This window comes from Hermetia illucens, chromosome 3 (genome assembly GCF_905115235.1).
Source record: "Hermetia illucens chromosome 3, iHerIll2.2.curated.20191125, whole genome shotgun sequence".
NCBI lineage: Eukaryota > Metazoa > Arthropoda > Insecta > Diptera > Stratiomyidae > Hermetia > Hermetia illucens.
Window position 1 is genome coordinate 163,359,431 of NC_051851.1, and position 19,566 is coordinate 163,378,996.

Below are 19,566 nucleotides of genomic sequence, written 5' to 3' on the forward strand. Positions count from 1 at the left end.
AGGAGAAATTATCTGGGTTAAAAATTAAAAGCGCAGCCTATACTGCGATTATCACCCATATATCTTCTGTTGACTTCCTTATAACGCACAGGGCGGCGAAGACTGCCCACCGGAACTATGACTCTTGGTGAAAGTTTTCCCTTAAGCATTTACAGGCGACCGCAATGCAACTTCGCAGATATTCCACAGTTGGCGCCTCCGTAACGAACTCAGCACGAAGGTTAGCAAGGCTGGTGTTTTCTATGTTAAGCGGGGCAGCTACGGACTACCTATCGCGACTAATCATAGAGTCATGCATCCATCTGGAAATTCCTAGGCAAACATCAAGTGATTTTGTCTTTGAAATGACAAATGGTCACAAGTCTTCTGGGATTACAGCCTTATAATCATCTGGTGGTCAAAGGGTAGTATAGGTCCCAGGGCGAAACGTGGATTGGTACCCACGATGGAGCATAAAACCTGGGAAATGTCTGCTGAACCAACACCAACAGCTCTGCTACCAAACCCTACCTCCACCTCCACGTGGTGACCGCTGGGAGCTCTTTATTAACGAAAAGCTGGAAACGGAGAAGGATGAAAGCGAGTCTGCCGCGCCTTAAACCGGGACAAATTGTACCAACTGGTTCTCCATGTTGGGCGTTGAGTAGGGCTGACAACCCTACTCGGAAAACCGATGTTACGAAGCCACGAAAGGAGCCTCGGACAGAATGGATCTTACAACGACAAACCCGGCAACGACAACGGAATAACGACTTCGAATTGTTGGACCTCGGCGCAAAACCGGGATGTCTGGAGTTCCTTATTAAGGCAGGCCTAGACCGGATACCGGTTGTTGCGCCATTGATAATGATGATGATGAATCTTCTGACTGACGAGTCATTCATGGAAAACGGAACGAACTCAGGGGTGTTTTCGGAAAAATGGCAACCATATTCTAGGCGCAGATATAAGCATTTTATTTTCAACAAAAGACAATTTGTGCCCAAAAGTAGTGGTGTCGCGCCATACTAATCCGTGCCGAAATTTGGGCCATTGGTGTCGAGTTGCTGAGACTTGGCCGATTGAACAAAACATTTCTGATGTGGGAACCAGGGCACTCGAACATCGCTGGGAGTGAGGAGACTGACAAACTGGCTCATCAGGGGTCTAGACTCCAAAATGGTAGGTTGGATCAGAACCAGCATTTATCATTAGATAGTGCTGTCATGAAGCAGGAACTCACGCAGCGGAATTGAGTAATTCCAATTGCTGCCGCCAAGCGAAAATATTTATGAAAGAACCCGGGACGTCTGGAGCGGAGTTTTCATTGTCCCTTATTAATAAAGTTATAGAGAACCTAGTAAGTACAAAAAAATGGGCTAATAATCTAGGATATACTTATTCAATGTCAAACAGAGACGGAGACAACCCTGCATTTTAAGTGCAGCCGCCGGGTCTCCTTAGACCTTAGACAAAGATACCTCGGAAAGGTTTTCTTCAATATAGGCACTCTCTGATATATATATAATGTCGATCCTTCGAAAGGAAAAAACGGATCCGGAATTAAGAAAGGAGATCTAATTCTGGAATTAAATCGGCCTGGCGATAAGTAGGAACTAATTTTCGCGACAAATATTCATCCTTCACATGTAAGGACAACAAGCGGATGTTGCAATACAACAAAATCAACAGCATCCAAATCTACACATATGCCTAGCAGTAGTCAAGCCGAGAGACGAGCACTAAGAAGCACAATTCTGGACATCATACTAGCCAACGTTCGATGCATGCCTATCTTGTGAAGAAGAGGATTAGGCTCAACCGTGGTCCTGACTCCGTTGATGAGAGGGATACTATGGCGGTGGAAGTGACAAATGGAAGCGCATTGAAAGTAAGAAAGCTACGATGGTTGCCTAGTCCACCGAAGCTTTTGAAGTGGAGAAATTCCTAGTAGCTATAGAAGTAGGTTACAACTCGAAGGGAATTGGGGCCGTAAAGTTAAGTCATAATCTCAGAATTCGGTAATGAAAGTAGCTATCGAACTCCGAAAAGTGAACTTGAGAAATATCAGAAAGGAGAGCCACACTAGGAGAATTCTTTTTAATGAAGAGGGTTCGGGGGAATTGACGTTGCACGGCTTTAATAGAGAGAAAGAGAGACCAAATTACAAAATATTCCATTCAATGATGCTTCTAACAAGGAAGTTGAATAGTATTAAGGTTACCCCCCTTAACACTATCCAGCCCCCTTGTTTGAAGCATTTTTCAAGGTGAAGGTGCAACGGAGCAAAAATTTTACCGAGGTCTTGAAACAAGCTCAGAACGGATAGTGATTATCCACCAAGAGCGTAAGAAAAGGATGATAAAATAACTAAGTTAGATTGTAACAGAGAACACTTTGGCAGGGACAAAACAAAGGTAAATAATTTCACTTCGTTTGAGAAAAGTAACCACTAACTAGCAGGTGAGGAGAGGGTAAGATCACTAATAAAAAATAGGAATAAGAGGGTATAGAGCCTCGGACGACGCCAGATGGAAAAGAGAAGGAACGACTTGAAAGGTAGGAGGTGGGCCATGAGATAATTGAGGAGGAAGTTGAGCAGACAGAATTTGAAGAGGAATATACTCCGGTTGACGAAAGCAAAGGTTTCAGAGAAATTGGCGTAAACGCCATATACCTCCTGCAGTGAGTTATAACATTTAGCAAACAAGTCGGGAAACCGGAAGCTGGACGCTTCAGGTACGAAAGGTTTTGTGTATTTCTTAGTACGTAGCACGTAATATATCCATATATTATGTGAGAGTATCCACTTTCGGGTGATATTGACATTCATAGTCTTCAATTTTCAAAGAAGCAACACATTTGAGGTATTATAACTTTGTCAGTAATAGTGCAATTTCCACCAAACTATCATGCTCTATATTATAGCCTATATCACTGCAAAATTTCCTGGTACTAGGAAGAACTTAAGGGGGGGGGGGGGTTTCTAACCAATTACAAAAAATTATAGTAATATACTATTATTAACTTTATTTAAACAGATATCGGCATGGAAGGTATTTCAAAGCCCAGGCACCATATAGTGGCAGCCTCCTGATTTTTTTCAGATTTTTCGGTTTGGTAGTTCCTGAGAATGGCCCCCTTAAAGAAGTGATCACTTTCAACCCCCCGCGCTCCCCACCCTTCCAACGAATGTCAAAACTAAGATCGGCTTTGAAAAGTACTAATCGAGACCTTTAATTTGATACCCCACATGGCTATATTTGATGAAAAAAAATTGTACACCCCCCTTTTGCATGTATGGGTACCCCCCTTAAATTCGACGTAAAAGGATGTAATTCACTGCATGCGTGAGCGTTCACAGTTCCCACCTTTCTACCAAATTTGGTGTCAATCGCTATAACCGTCTCCGAGAAAAATGCGTGTGACGGACAGACAGACAGACAGGGTTATTTCCCCAGCAAGAGGGGGGTGCTGACACCTTCCAGCGCCCCCTGAATGTGACTCCGATTCCACCAGTCACCAGGGACGAGCTGCTAGAGATCTGCAGTCGAATAGGCGACAGTAAAGCCCCGGGTCTTGACGGCATACCGAATAAGGCTCTCAAACTTGCCGTCAAAAGTAGACCGGATATGTTCGCGGAGCTGTTTGAAACGTGCATGTCGGAGGGTATTTTTCCTGTACCATGGAAGCGGCAGAAGCTGGTACTGTTGCCTAAGGCTGGCAAACCTCCAGGTGAACCATCCTCCTATAGACCCATATGTCTTCTAGACACTATGGGGAAAATGTTGGAGCGGGCCATTTATAATAGATAACTTCCAGTCGTCGAGAGCCAAGGGGGCCTTTCCGATAGGCAGTATGGGTTGCGGAAAGCCAGATCAACCATCGATGCCATCAAAATGGTTACTGGCTTGGCCGAAAATGCAATTCACGGAAGGGGTTGTACCAGCAAATATTGCGTGGTGGTGACCCTAGATGTGAGGAATGCATTTAACTCGGCCAATTGGAACCTTATACGAAAGTCTCTGGCGACGATTGGTGTTCCCACCTACCTCGCCGCTATTATCGATAGCTACTTGAAAGAGCGGACACTCTGGTATGATACCGATGACGGATCCAAGGAGTACGTTGTCTCCGCGGGTGTCCCCCAGGGCTCTGTACTGGGCCCACTACTGTGGAACATCATGTATAATGATGTGCTCAACCTTCCGGTTCCGGAAGAGGCTACGGTGGTGGGTTACGCCGATGATATAGCACTGGTTGTGGTTGCAAAGCATCTCGAGGATGCTGAGTTGTACTCAAGCGAAGCAATCAGTGTTATTAAGGCTTGGTTAGAGAGTGCTGGACTGGCACTCGCGGAGGAAAAGACGGAAGCGGTCCTCATCACTAAGCGCCGCAAAAGAAATTACGCCTGCATTAGAATCGGGAATCGTATCATCACTTCCAAGCCGGCCATCAAATACTTGGGGGTGATGATAGACGGAGGACTTAATTTTAAGCAGCACATAGAGCATACTTGTAAACGAGCATCCACCACGAGTATTTCTCTGGCAAGGATGATGCCGAACTTGCAGGCTGCTCATAGCCAGGGTGGTGAGCTCTATCATGCTGTATGCAGTCCCAGTTTGGGGAAAAGCACTGCAGGTTTTAGACAATACACATAAACTGAGTGCGGTCTACAGAAGAACATCCCTAAGGATGTGTTCTGCCTTCAGGACCGTCTCAGACGATGCAGCGTTCGTCATCTCGGGAATGATGCCGATTGACATCCTGGAAACCGAAATGATGAACATTTATAACACCAGGTCCATCTCTCCCTTATCGCAGGTGAAAAAAGCCGAAAGGGAGAGATCCATAAGCAGGTGGCAACAGCGATGGGACCAGTCAGAAAAGGCTCGTTGGACTTACAGGTTGATCCCTTCCATCGGGGAGTGGCTGGAGAGAAAGCATGGGGAGATCAATTATAATCTCACCCAGTTTCTCACCGGCCATGGCCTAATTGTCCAAACTGCGGGATCCCAGAGGACCCGGCGCACGTTTTTTTCCAGTGTCCTAGGTTCGTGGAAGAAAGGAGGAACCTGGAGGAAACTCTAGGTGAAGTGCTATCACCGGAAAATTTTGTCCGAAGAATGGTAGCCTGTCAGGAAGACTGGGATGCGATCAATTTCATGATCGCTGTAATCCAGGAAAAACTGCGAAAAACAGAAGAAGTGAGGAAGACGCGGTTACGTACCCCGCGGGTAGACGGAAGGAGACCTAGCTAAAGTAAGCTAACTCCGCCCCGTGATGTAATACCTAAAGGTGGTCCCACGGGGTAGGGGGGGAGTCGGGGGTGGTTTTAGTGGGTAAAAATCCCACACTCTGGCGTGCCCAGGCCAGAGTCTTTTGAAGATTTCCACTTCCTCAAAAAAAAAAAAAAAGACAGACAGACAGACAGACGGACAGACAGACAGACAGACGAAGACTCAGGTTCGAACCCGAGTAAGGACGGGGCATTTTTTATCAATATTTTAAATCTTGAATTTTGTTCGTATAGTGCTGCGTATAACTTATTGATACTCATTCACCAGAATTCCATTTCCACCCTGGGTTTGAATCCCACTGAAAGCGAAATTTAAATTTTCTATTCGTCAAGAATTACAGCTTATTATCTTCACAAACACTATGGAATGCAGTGCTACGGTAGGTAACTTGCTTGATTTGTTTTGATTAGTAGATTATTTGAAAAAAATGGAAGGTGAATATAATCAACCCGGAGAAGAGATATCCGCCCGGACGTTGGATGGTAACACAACATCCAGCCTGGTCCCCACTAGTAAGGGCGTCGGCGAGAAGACGCCACTGGTAAATATTGCAGGCGACCCATTTAAGAGGAGCAGTAGAGTAATGCGATCCCCGACAGCAAAGCCCGATAATGCTCACAAAATTAGCCAACGCGCCTCGATTAAGGATGCGAGTAGTGAGCCGAAGGCGATAACTAAGCTAGGGACAATGATAAAAAACCTCATGGAGTATATAAACGCTCGACATAATGTCCATCACGCGATTAAAGACCAAGTGCGTGCTATTAGAGCTGCGTATCTTGAAGTACGAGAAGAACTAAAAGAAAGTAGTGAAGGGAAGAAACAGGGAGAAACTCCAGCACTGCAGTCAACGCCTAGAGTCCTGCTTCCATCTAGGGGCAGCCCCTTCACTATTAAGGAAACTCTGGAGCTCCGTAAAAGACCAAGAGGGTCTAATGGGGAACCGGAATCTCCTCGACGTAGCCAAAAACGCAAAATGGAGAAAACGCCTCCACGGCAAATTCGCGAAAGACTACCAGAGCCTACGGCGAAAGACGGTAACTCCAATCAAGGTTCCACTTGGACTAAGGTGGAAAAGAAGAAAAAGCTGCAGAAGAGAAGCAGGCCCGATGCGCTAATAATAACAAAAACAAGTGAGCTTACGTACGCTGATATTCTGCGCAAGGTCAAAACAGACACCTCGTTAATGGAGCTAGGTGAAAGTGTGAACCGCATAAGGCGAACACAGAAAGGCGACCTATTGCTGGAATTCAAACCAGGCGAAAACAAGTCAGAAGACTTGCAGAAAAAAATCGAGTCGTCACTGGATGAGGCAGCAGAAGTGAAGCTCAGTCAAAATCGTGTGGTTATTGAGTGTAAAGACTTGGACGAGATCACAACGAAGGAAGAAATTTGTCAAGCGCTACGATCCCAGTTGGGAATACAGTCGGTCCAGGAGCGAGATATTCTACGGCTGAGGAAGGCATATGGCAGCACACAAATTGCGTCCATAAGCCTACCACTTGAAGCGACCAAAAGGGCTATCACAGCCAGTAAAGTTCGGATTAGCTGGGTCGTTTGCCGACTACGAGAGCAGATAACTCTGAAAAAATGCTTCAGGTGTTTGGAATTTGGGCACGTGGCGAAGAAATGTACTAGCGTCCACGATAGGTCCGACCTGTGTCGTAAATGCGGAAATAAAGGCCACATTGCAAAAGCCTGCGAAGAAAAACCCAATTGTCTGTTCTGCAGGCAAATAAACGACATTGACAGCGCCCATGTCACAGGCAGCAGCACATGTTCGGTGTATAGGAAGGCGATCAACACTATGCGCAAATGAGGTTCCTACAGCTAAACCTGAACCATTGCCAAGCGGCTCAGGACCTGCTCTCCCAGACGATATTCGAAAACAAAATCGACGTTGCTATTATCTGCGAGCAGTACAAAAACCTAGACAGTGGAGTATGGGTCGCGGATAAGAGCGGGAAGGCAGCGATATGGACATGCGGAAATCGGGCCATAGAAGGAACCACCAAGATCCTCGAGAATGGCTTCACTAGACCAAAAATAGGCGGAATATCTATTTACAGCTGTTATGCGGCTCCAAGCCTTACGACAGAGGAGTTCCATTCTTTGGTAGAGAGGCTAGCAACAGACGCACAAAACCATAGTCCTAAGATAGTGGCTGGAGATTTCAACGCATGGGCTGACGAATGGGGTAGCCGAGAAACGAACGCAAGAGGACGAATATTACTCGAAGCTCTTTCTCGTCTGAATCTTGTAGTGGCTAACACGGATGCGTGAACACTTTTCGTAAGAGAGAAATGGGGTCCGTGATAGATGTCACTTTTGTTAGCGATGTTTTAGCTAAGGATCTGCAGTGGTATGTCAGTGACGAATATACACACCACCAGGCCATCATTTTTGAAATCAGACATGGAAAACGAATGAAACGGTCTCGGACGAGAGCTGAAAGGTGGGCAGCTAATAGGTTTGACGAGGAAATTTTCGGAGAGGTTCTGCAGCAAAATACAGCGCTTGAAGGAAGCGCAGAAAATAAAGCTCTGCAGATTGGCGAGAAGTTGCGACGAGCATGTGACGCATCCATTCCAAGGTATGTTGTATCGCAGAAGCGAGTTCCGAACTTTTGGTGGAATTCTGAAATCGGAGAATGCCGCAAGGCCTGCCTCAAGGCCAGAAGGCGCAGTCAGCGAAATAGAAACCGATCTGGATACGAGCAATTACATGAAGAATATAAAAACGCTCGGAAGAAACTACATGTGGCCATCATGAAAAGTAAAAGCGAACACTTTAAGCGACTGTGTAATGAAGCTGACACGAACCCCTGGGGTGGCGCCTATAAAACCGTAATATCGAAAGTTAAAGACAAACGCTCCCCACCGATCTCTTCCCCTACTCTGCTTGATGAAATAGTAACGGATCTTTTCCCACAGAATGTGAGTACCGCTGACCTTCCCACTGTCGAGATAGACACCGCCGAAGTTCCAATGGTAAGCGAAAAGGAGGTCCTCGAAGCTGCGGATAAAATTGTTGGAAACAAAGCACCTGGCTTGGATAGCATCCCCAATAAAGCTCTGAAGGCAGCAGTAAAAATAGCTCCAAATATGTTTGCCGAGGCGTTCACCACATGCCTTAAAGAAGGAGTATTTCCTACACAATGGAAGAAGCAGAAATTAATTCTAGTCCCCAAGCCAAACAAACCTTTGGGTGAAGCTTCGTCCTACAGGCCGATATGCCTTCTAAATAATACTGGGAAACTATTCGAACGAGTAATCTATAACAGATTAATTCGAATTGCCGAAAAGGATGACGGTCTCTCCGAAAATCAGTTCGGTTTTCGAAAGGGGAGGTCTACAACGGATGCACTTGTCCTAGTAGCTAACACAGCTAAGACCGCACTTGACGAGGGCAAATGTTGTGCAGTGCCTTCAATTCCGCTAGATGGAGCAAGATACTTGAGTCCCTAATTAACTTGGGCGTGGCGAAGTACCTCGTGCGTATTGTTGCCGACTTCCTAATCGATAGGACTCTGTGCTGCGAATCAGATGAAGGAATGAAATCCTACCAAACGACATGCGGAGTTCCACAAGGGTCTGTCCTAGGGCCACTCTTGTGGATTATTATGTATAACGGGGTACTGACCCTAGACCTTCCTACTGGTGTGGCCTCCATTGGTTTCGCGGACGATATTGGTGTGACGGTTGTTGCACGCCTTCTCGAGGAAGCCGAGCTCTATGCAAATGAAGCAATCTATGAGATTAAATCCTGGTTAGAGAATGCTGGTCTACAGCTCGCAGAGCATAAGACGGAAGTAGTACTTATTACCAAGCGGAGAAAGTGCACTTCCATGAAGATCAAAGTTGGAACGCAAACAATTTATTCGAAGCCTGCACTTAAGTACTTAGGTGTAATGATTGACCAGAGGTTGAATTTCAGATTGTATGTGGAGGGTGCAGCAAGCAAGGCATATAACATCGGAGCGCTGGTTGCGAGAATGCTACCAAATATAGACAATACACAAAACCTTAAAAAGTCGATAAAGTGGGGAAGGAAGTCATTGACGTATTTTTTGGGAATTTTCGATAGGTCATCTGTTCATAGCTAGAGTAGTGTCACCACTTTTCAGAGATAATAAGGCCCTCTTTCCAAAAATGAGGAACATAGCAGTTTTTCAGACTTTTGTTGAAAATTATGCATAGAGGAAGGAAAATGTTTTGTTTACAGTAACTTGGAAAAGGTTATAAAACCCATCGAGGTCAATTCCGATACTGATGTCAAGTATATCAATGAGTAACTCAACCAAGAAAAGAGTAAAGAGAAGAACGGCGAGCAACTCGGTATAGTCTGCACCTAGAAGATATGTAGAGGAGGCAGGGGAGGAGGAGGTAAAAACGAAAGAGAAGTAAAAACAAAAGTAAGTTACAGGATTATTGTGCAGAATTTGCAGTAAAGCCAGCAAAATTGATAACAGCAACGGCATTTGCGCGACTGAAGGAAACTCTATAACGGGGGGAGATCTCGGTGTTGATGTCGCCTTTTCTGTGAGCGGAGGGAAGGCATTCAAGGTTAAAATTAATAAAAATAATCGATGACGCAACCGTCCATTTGGATCAGGGCCTTGGAGTGTGTTAGATAACTTCATTCAAGACCGTAACGGTACACTACAGGATTACAGTACCCTGTAGAAGGCAATGTGGTCAGCATTGTGCATTAATAAATGGAAGAAAATAGGAGAAACTTCCTTTCTTTGCTGAAAATGGTTAAGCTATATATACCAAGTATGGTATTTCAGGCACCAATTATCCTTTTCGCCATGTTCTGAAGCAAAGAATAGAAATTTCTTCTATTTTCTACTACTTTGCTGAAAACTGGCTAACAAATCTCCTTCAAAGTTAAATCATGGGAAATCAATATTATCAAGTAAGCAAGTAAGCCTAAGAAACGATAGCAGCGATCTCAACAGTATCATTCTTAAAAATAAGAAACTGGCGGATACATGCCCGAAATTCACTGTACTTTAGCGAAGAAAATATGAACCATTTCTATTTCCAAAGCATAGATCAAGCAGCTTTGGATAAACTGGGTCCTGAATTAAAAAGGTATTCATTTCATTTATCGATTCCTCAATCCTATGAATCATATAAAACTTAAATTTATTGATGTTCACGTTCATTATTTTTTGCCTCTTTATAAATAATTCCTCTTCGAAAAATTGGCTCAAACCCAAAGAAGGGTTATCAATATTATCAAAGTAAATATTTGTATTGTAGTTTGGGCTCATTTCAGTTTTTTACTATTTCGTTCCGATAAAATAAATTCAAAATAAAAAATGCTAAGATTGTTAACGGCAGCTATGAAAATACACGATGAACTTTCATACAAGCAACTACAAGATAAGTTCCATGAGTTATTTTATTGCTTATAAGATCAAGATAACCCTCGTTTTTTTTAAGGACCGTACGCTTCAAGCTTTTTTTCATATTAATTATATTCGGTCTGTTTGTTCTTGAAAAAAATTAAAACTCAGTCGTGTAACTCTTATCACAATGCGAAAAAAAAATTCATGAAACATTTTCATTTGATTTCGTTTTAAATAATGTTAAATTGCCTTTTAAAACTAAAATTATCACGCAAAAAGTTAAAAAGAAGTCCAATCGCTATAGGAATAAACTAATAACAATTTTAATTAAAGAAACTTAGTGGGCAATAACGCATTTTTGAAAAGAAAATAAAGAAAAAAATAAATTAAAAAGTTAATTTTCTGTAAAAACAGGATACTCAGCTGTGAAACTAATATAAAACAAGTCGGGAAACCGGAAGCTGGACGCTTCAGGTAGGAAAGGTTTTGTGCATTTCTTTGTAAGTAGCACGTCATATATGCATAGGTTATGTGAGAGTATCCACTTTCGGGTGATATTGACATTTATAGTCTTGAATTTGTAAAGAAGCAACAACTTTGACCTATTATAACTTTGTTAGTAATAGTGCGATTTCCACCAAGATAAGATCATGCTCTATATTATAACCTCCATCACTGCAAAATTTCGTTGATGAACTTATGGGGGGTTTTGCAGCCAATTACTAAAAATTATAGTAATATATTATTATTAACTTTACTTGAACAGATATCGGTATGGAAGGTATTTCGGAGCCCAGGAACCATATAGTGGCAGCCTTCTGATTTTTTTCAGATTTTTCGGTTGGGTAGTTTCTGAGAATGGCCCCCTTAAAGAAATGACCACTTTCAACCCTCCGCACTCCCCACCTTTCCAACAAATGTCCAAACTAGCACCGGCTTCGAAAAGTACTAACCGAGACCTTTAATTTAATACCCCACATGACTATATTTGATGAAAAAAAATGTACACACCCCTTTTGCATGTATGGGGAGACCCCCCTTAAATTCGACGTAAATGGATGTAATTCACTGTATGCGTGAGGGTTCACAGTTCCTACCTTTGTAACAAATTTGGTGACAATCGATCGAGATCTCTACATAGATAGCAAGAGCGTTGGGAACGCTTCGGAAAGGGCCGGTGGACACACAGGCTCATCCTTGCCATCAAGGAATGGTTGGAGAGACTCTTACTCAGTTTCTCACGGGGCATGGAAGATATCGCCAGTACCTCTTCAGGTTTAAACTAGATACCTCACCCGATTGTCCAAACTGCGATGAAGTCCCGGAGAACCCAGAGTATGTGTTCTTCCACTGTTCAAGATTTGTGGAGGAAAGAAAGAACCTAGAGGAAACTCTAGGAGAGGTGCTCGTACCAGAGAATCTGATGCGAAGAATGTTAGAATGTCAGGAGGACTGGGATGCGATCAACTCCATGGTCGTATCTATTCAGAGTAAACTGCGAAAGGCAGAGGAGACTAGAAAAGCGCGGTTACGTACGTCGCATAGAGACGAGAGGGGACCAAGCTGAAATAAGCTGACTCCGCCCCGTGATGTAATACCGTACGGTGGTTCCACGGGGCTTGGGGGAGTCTGGGGTGATTTTAGTGGGTAAGAATCCCACACGCTGGCATATCCAGGACAGTATCTTTTGAAGATTTCCACCTCCTAAAAAAAAAGGCAGACAGACAGACAGACAGACAGATAGACAGAGAGACCGACATACAGTAAACCGTGTTTTACAAAAAAAAATTGAAAATGTGCCTTAACTCCTAAATGAAGTATAATGTTGTAGAGATTTTTTTGCAAATGAATAAAAAATCAAAAAGGTCGTCGACTGAAACTTGTTGAAAAAGTGCAGGAGGCAAAAAAAAACAAAAAAAAATTGAAATAATAAAAACTAACTGCTAACAAGTTTCCACGCACTGATGAAGTGAACAAGTGGTTCCCGAAATATCGCTATTTGCAAGAATAAATATCCACACCAACGAAAAAGAAACAACAAGTTTTTATTATTTCAATTAATTAATCGTTGGAAACACCGCATAATTTCACTCTAAAAAAAAAATTAAGGGAGGTCGAAAAACATAAAAATCAAAAGAGTCCGAAAACATTGAAATAAAACACTGTTAATTAAGGAGGTTGATAGGTGACTGAAAAATCCCAAATAGGGAGATGAATTGTATAAGTTGCCCTCAATTAGCGATGGGATCCAAAACTGACCATGCTATACCCGTTCGGTTACATAATTTGTTTTGAGCTCGACTCTTCCTCAATTTTTAATTTTTTAATGCTACTTTTTAAACTTTGGCGATCGGCTGTGGCATGCACTCAGTCTTAGATCATCACTACAATTGACATCGTCAAACCCACCTCCATTCGCTTTAATCATTGAACCCCAAGCCTGGATGGAAAGCAGGGGATTCCGGGAGTTTTGAATGGAAATTTAAAAAGCAATATGTAGAGGGCCCTGAACAATGTTCACCTTGAGGTTTAATTTCCTGGATTTCCTTCCTGCTGCATGCTAAACCTCTAATTCCCGAGGGAAATTATTAGCAGAAGAACAGTAGAGAAGAAGGGCAGACGTCTAGGAAAATCCTGGGAAAAGCTGAAGCGCATTTCAGATAACCGCGAACAATTGCACATAGATTATGCTGACACGCTATACTAAGGGATAAATGACAATCATATAAATACTACAAAGAGGTATATGTTGACATAAATAAATAAGGCGTTTTCCAAAATGACTGACTTGAAGGCACTAAAATATTCAACGAAAGTCAAACTAAAGAGAAGCGGACACAAAAAAAGCAACTTTTAAAAGTGTAAAACTAACAATACTTTGTTTTTCATGTTCAAGGCTTCACTTTGTTAATGTTTCATAATTATAAGGTCACCTGGATGTGGAGTAGTGTGTTCCTTGGGAATTCACGCTGATTTAACACCTACAGGCGTACTGCCAAATACTCATCTCATCTCTACGTTGGTAACCCATGGGCAATGCTTGAGAGAGGATAAGACGCGAGTTCTCTCCAGCTTAGGGAAACCTGTTCACGGTATGATATTGTCTCAGAAGCTGAAATACAATGAAGACTACTGTAATGAACACAGGACTACAAGTTTAGAACCTGCATTGTACACTCCCTCTTCGTAGCTGTCGCTCTTAGAGCACTCCTGGAACAGTACAAGAGAGATATGTTGGCGGTTCAAGAAACCAAATTATAAGGCAGTGAAGTACTTCATTCTCAAAAGCACACTATTTCTAAAAGCGGAATCCGAGCGACATAGCGCTTGTCGCCCACAAGAACTTCACCTGCAAACATCACAGCCCTCAAACCCATCAACAAAAACATGGATGCGCTTTGAATGAACACTCGATTTTTTAACGTTTGACTATACGTTATATACGCTCCAATGGAAGACAAGAACGAATTAATAAAAGACAAATCCTATAGTAACCTTGAATCAGTGGTTGAATCACTGCCCTCGAACGACGTGAAGATAATACTTCAATAATATTCGACGATGAGAATTTTTTTAACTTTAAAGCCGTCTATGATAGCATAGCTAGGGTAAAACTGTACACGGCCATGAGAGAATTCGGTATCCCGACGAAATTAATAAGACTGACTAGGCTGACCCTGACCAATGTGCGAGGCCAGATAAAAGCAGCAGGATCACTCTCAAGACCATTCGACATCAACAACGATCTACGACAAGGGGATGCGCTTTCATGCGTCCTCTTTAACCTGGCCCTCGAGAAAGTGATCCGTGATGCTGATGTAAATGCACGAGGTACGATCCTCTTCAAGTCCACCCAACTACTGGCCTATGCTGACGATATCGACATCATGGGAAGAACCACCCGAGACGTACAAACTGCCTTCATCCAGATTGAGCACGCGGCGCGAGATCTTGGGCTCCACATCAATGAAGGCAAGACAAAGTATATGGTGGCAACGTCAGCACCGAAGACGAATCAACCAACAACATCAAACCGCACTGGTCAAACACAAACACGAAGAAGAATAAGGATAGGAGAATACAACTTTGAGACCGTTGACAATTTCTCCTATCTAGGGTCGAAAATCACAACCGATAACAACTACGATGATGAAATCCGCGCACGGTTGTTGTCAGCCAACAGAGCCTATTTCAGCTTACAAAGACTGTTCCGCTCGAAACGTCTCACCATAGGGTCAAAGCTCTTACTGTACAAGACTATGATCTTGCCAGTCCTCATGTATTCCTCGGAAACTTGGGTTCTTAGCAAGAAAAATTGCGAACTCTTGGCCGCGTTCGAGAGAAGAATCCTCCGAAGAATTTTTGGCCCCCTACATGAGGATGGACGATTCCGTAGCCTACACAATGACGAAATCTATGAGCGATACCATGACCGTCCGGTTGTGGATAAAATCCGGCTCAATAGGTTACGGTGGGCGGGTCACTTAATCCGTATGGATGAGGATGATCCCACCCGGAAAGTCTATAAGGGCAATATTTATGGTAGAAAAAGAAGGATGGAGCGATGGCGTAGGTCAGGACGCCAGACAGCTCTTAGGGATATCGAATTGGTGGACCTCGGTGCAAAACCGGGATGTCTGGAGTTCCTTATTAAGGCAGGCCTAGACCGGATACCGGTTGTTGCGCCGTTGATGATGATGATGAGAACTATTACGGCATTCAACCGGATTTATAACGGCCTCATTGAGAAACGGGTTGCATATAGCATCCTTAACATACGATTATACCGCGTCGAAATTGTGACAGCGCCTACTATCTCGTAAAAGCTAAGAGATATTGGTACCGGATGCTAAATAATGGGACTAGGAGGCTCACCCTAGTTGTCAGGTTTCATTGTGAAAACCTCCAGGCCGAAGAAGTAACATCGAAATATTTCGGCGCGTTAGAAGAACAATTCATGTAAGCGCTCAAAGCATTGATGCGAAGTGGAGTCAGCTGAAAGACATAATCAAGACGACTGCAGAGGAAACCAGAACTGAAGCCACACCGGCACCTGCCCTACCAACTACTCTCGAAGAAGTCAAGGTTGCACTAAAAACGCGGAGAACCAACAAAGCACAGGATGTGGATGAAATATCTTCAGAGATACTAAAGGCAAAAAACATGGTGATAGCAACCAAGCTTCATGAGTTCATGAACACTATTCGGTCTGACGAAGCTGTGCCAGAGGGTTGACCCAAATGTCATTTACCATATTTATAAAAAAGGTGTCAAACTTTGCCAGGAAAACTATAGAGGCATATCATTGTTGTGTACATGCTAAAATGTCCTGTTAGAAATGATGAAAAGAAAGGTCGAACTCTTTTCAAAAAATGGTTGTTGACAAGAAGGATATACAACAATGCCCAATGAGATTGCTTCTACCCTGCGAAGGCAACGTGGAAATGCGACGATTGATCATTTATTCTCAGTAAAGCAAATTCTGGAGAAGTGCTATGATGTCCATCAAATTTTAGTTGACTTCAAACAGGTGCTCGATGCTCTACAAAATATTGTTTAAATTTGAAAGTATGCCGAAACTGGTTAGACTCATCAGGATGATAATGAGTTAACCTAGCGCTCAACCAACTTAGATGTTTCAGCACAAACGTAAATTAAAACAAGGCGACAGGCGAGCCTCAATATTACGTAAGATCACTTTGGAATATATAATCCGAAAGGCGCCAGTCGATCTAAATGGTATGCTACTGCATAAATCATCCCAGATATTGATCTGGGTCTGGCACGATCAAAAAAGAGCATGAGGAAGTCCCTGGAAAACCTGACCAAGGCCTAAAAGTAGACGAAGAAAAAACCAAAGTGACGCAAGCCAAAAAAAAGACCAATCAGACAGAGCGCGATTACCACTTTGAACAAGTCGACAGTTGTATTTACTTGGGAACGACTCTCACAAAGGAGAACAGCGAAGTAGAACAAATCAGCAGCAGAATAATGCTTGCCACAAAACGTTTTACTTCGTATAGCCAATTCGGAAAAAACGCATGAAAACACAAAATATTTGTATAAAACTTCGATTTGGCTTGTCCTGTGTTACGGCAGTGAAATGTGGAGGATGCTCCAGAGCAAAATCTATGTTTTTAAAATGTCGAGTCCTCAAAGAAATCTTAGGCCCAGTTAAGGTGGTATGTTTGCCTATTATACGAAGAATTGCACCTATTATACGTCGAATCAGAAGCCGCCATCCATATTAAAACTCGAAAACTCTAGTAAGCAGGTCATCGTTGGGGAATGCCGTCCCCACATACTCGCAAAAGACTATCAGACTCAGATCTGAAGTAGCTTTTGCCACGAAGCCTCACCGGAGATTATCTGGTGATCATGCAAACGGGGATAGCCCACCGAAAGCATATTTTTCGGGGGATCTGTTCTCGGCCCGGTCGTTTGCGGTTGGCCAATATCGCGGGCAGAGCTCTTTATGGGCTCAAGCGTGGTGTTGCGCTGTACAGCTCGACTGTCGTACCCTTTAGTTATGGTAGAGGTGGTAGGCTTTGGATCCACTGGTATAGATGCGGAGCCTCCAATCAATATAAACCACAACCGCTATGTCAATCATGGCGGGGCTTTGATAGTGGTCTCCAAATCAGTCCGTGTCCGAAAAAGACCGTGGGACCATGCCTACACGACACATACTCACGTGGCTCAGTGACGACAATAAAGTCCTCAGACGCCTATTTAAAGGCACGGTGGAAGGAAAAGCAGCCACTAGCAAAACGCTGAAAAAGATGATTTTTACTCAATTGACAACGGAAATTACATGCTGCTTTGTTTCCGAAATTGGAGGTGCGGTCATTCAACCGAAGAGAATGGACACAAAGACTTTAGAAGACCAAGATCTGATATTGGACTGTAGATCCATTGAAGAAATAGAAAGTGAAAGATGTTTGGACGTAAAAGGCATCTCAATGGGTGAACTGAAAGGCAAATTAGGCGCAATGTCAAAAATTCAACAATGTTCTTAGCACGCTTGCGTTGCTTAGAAGTTGTGGTCGTTCAACAATCCACTATTTGAAGGACCCTAAAACATAGCCAGGCGCTTTGATATGGAAATATAGAGCAAATACCTAAGTTAACACAACGTCACAAGGACGGCTCGGTCGCATTTGGATTGAGTAATTTGGATACGAACTATAAAATTCGACAATAATTATCTTATCCAGTTCAAAGTAAAAGTTTCTAGAGCAACAAACACTTCTCCGGTCCTATTTTCCGATGGAAAAAATGAAATTCGATGGCCTCGATAGTTCATGACTGCTGGCACAAGACCAGAAAGAAATCGGGAATGAAATTCAAACAAAAATGGTTACCGACGATGGACCTTTTACCAGAAATTTCAGCAGTGGTAGCGCTATGGTTTGGAATGCGTCTTCTACCTTTTTTTACATCTCAAATGAAAAGTAACGTAGTAAATCATATTCAGGTTTTATAAAACAAAACGGCGCCATTTCTAAACAAAGATGGTTACCGACGATGAACTTTTTAGCAGGATAACGTACGAATCCATGTCAACTGTAAGACAAAAACTTAGTTTTTGTCGAAATCCACTAAAGTTAAGGAATGGCCAGCGTGCTCCCCGGAATGGTGAGAACCTGTGGAGTATTCTTGCACTGCGGGTCTATAGACAATCTAATATGGTTAGAGAGCTTACCACGACACCTCAGGATGAGTGGCAGAAAATTGATGAAGCTTTGGTCAATATCCTTGTCAGAAGTATAAGGAGTCCCATCGAGAAAATTTGTAGCCCTCGAAGCGATATAATTTTATGGTTATTTTTAATTTCTTTTCCCAATTCTTATGACTAATAATAAAATGTAACACATCGTTCAATAAGTCCCGGGACTAGCGTAGAAATGGCGCTAATAATGCCATTTATATACCAAGGTTCAGAAGTACCAACGTTCAGATAAGATGTGTCAAAATTTGATGTAATTCGAAACATAACCAAGAAAGCTATAGTGGTTAAACTGACGCTACCTTTGCAATCGTGAAAAAATGGACCAAAACGAGTTTCATGTGTTGATAAAACATTGTTTTCTAATGGAGAAAAAAACACTGTTCAAGCTCAGCAATGGCTTGAAAAATGTTATCCGAACTCTACTCCGTCGAAAACAACCATTTGTCGGTGGTTTTCAACGCGAAACGCGGTCGTGCTGATACAAATGATGCGGAACGTTCGGGTCGGCCAAATGAGGGAGTAACTCCCGAAAACACCAAGCAAGTATTGAAAATCGTGATGGGCGACCGCAAAATGAAAGTGCGCGAGATAGCTAAGATGTGAACATATCAACTGGTAATGCATTTACCATTTTGCACCAAAAATTGGCTATGAAAAAGGTTTTTTCCAAATGGCTGCCGCGTTTGCTCACAATGGAACAAAAGCAACAACGTATCAATGATTCGGAGAGCTGTTTGGCACTGTTTACTCGCAATAAACAGGATTTGTCGATATGTGACAGTGAACGAAACATGGATTCACTATTTCACTCCGGAGTCAAGTCGGCAGTCAGCTGAATGACGTACGACCGGTAAAAGCCGCCCGAAGCGCCCAAAAACGCAACAGTCGGGCGGAAAAGTGATGGCGTCCGTATTCTAGGATGCGAATGGTATAATTTTCATTGACTACCTCGAAAAAGGAAAAACCATCAATAGCGACTACTACATGGTGTTATTGGATCATTTAAAGGCCGAAATAGCGAAAAAACGCCCACACAAGAAGAAAGTCATCTTTCATCAAGACAACGCACCGTGCCACAAGTCAATCAAAACGGTGACCAAATTCAACGAATTAGGCTTCCAACTGCTTCTCCATCCTCCGTACTCGCCGGATCTGGCCCCCAGCGACTGCTGGCTCTTTGCGGATCTCAAAAA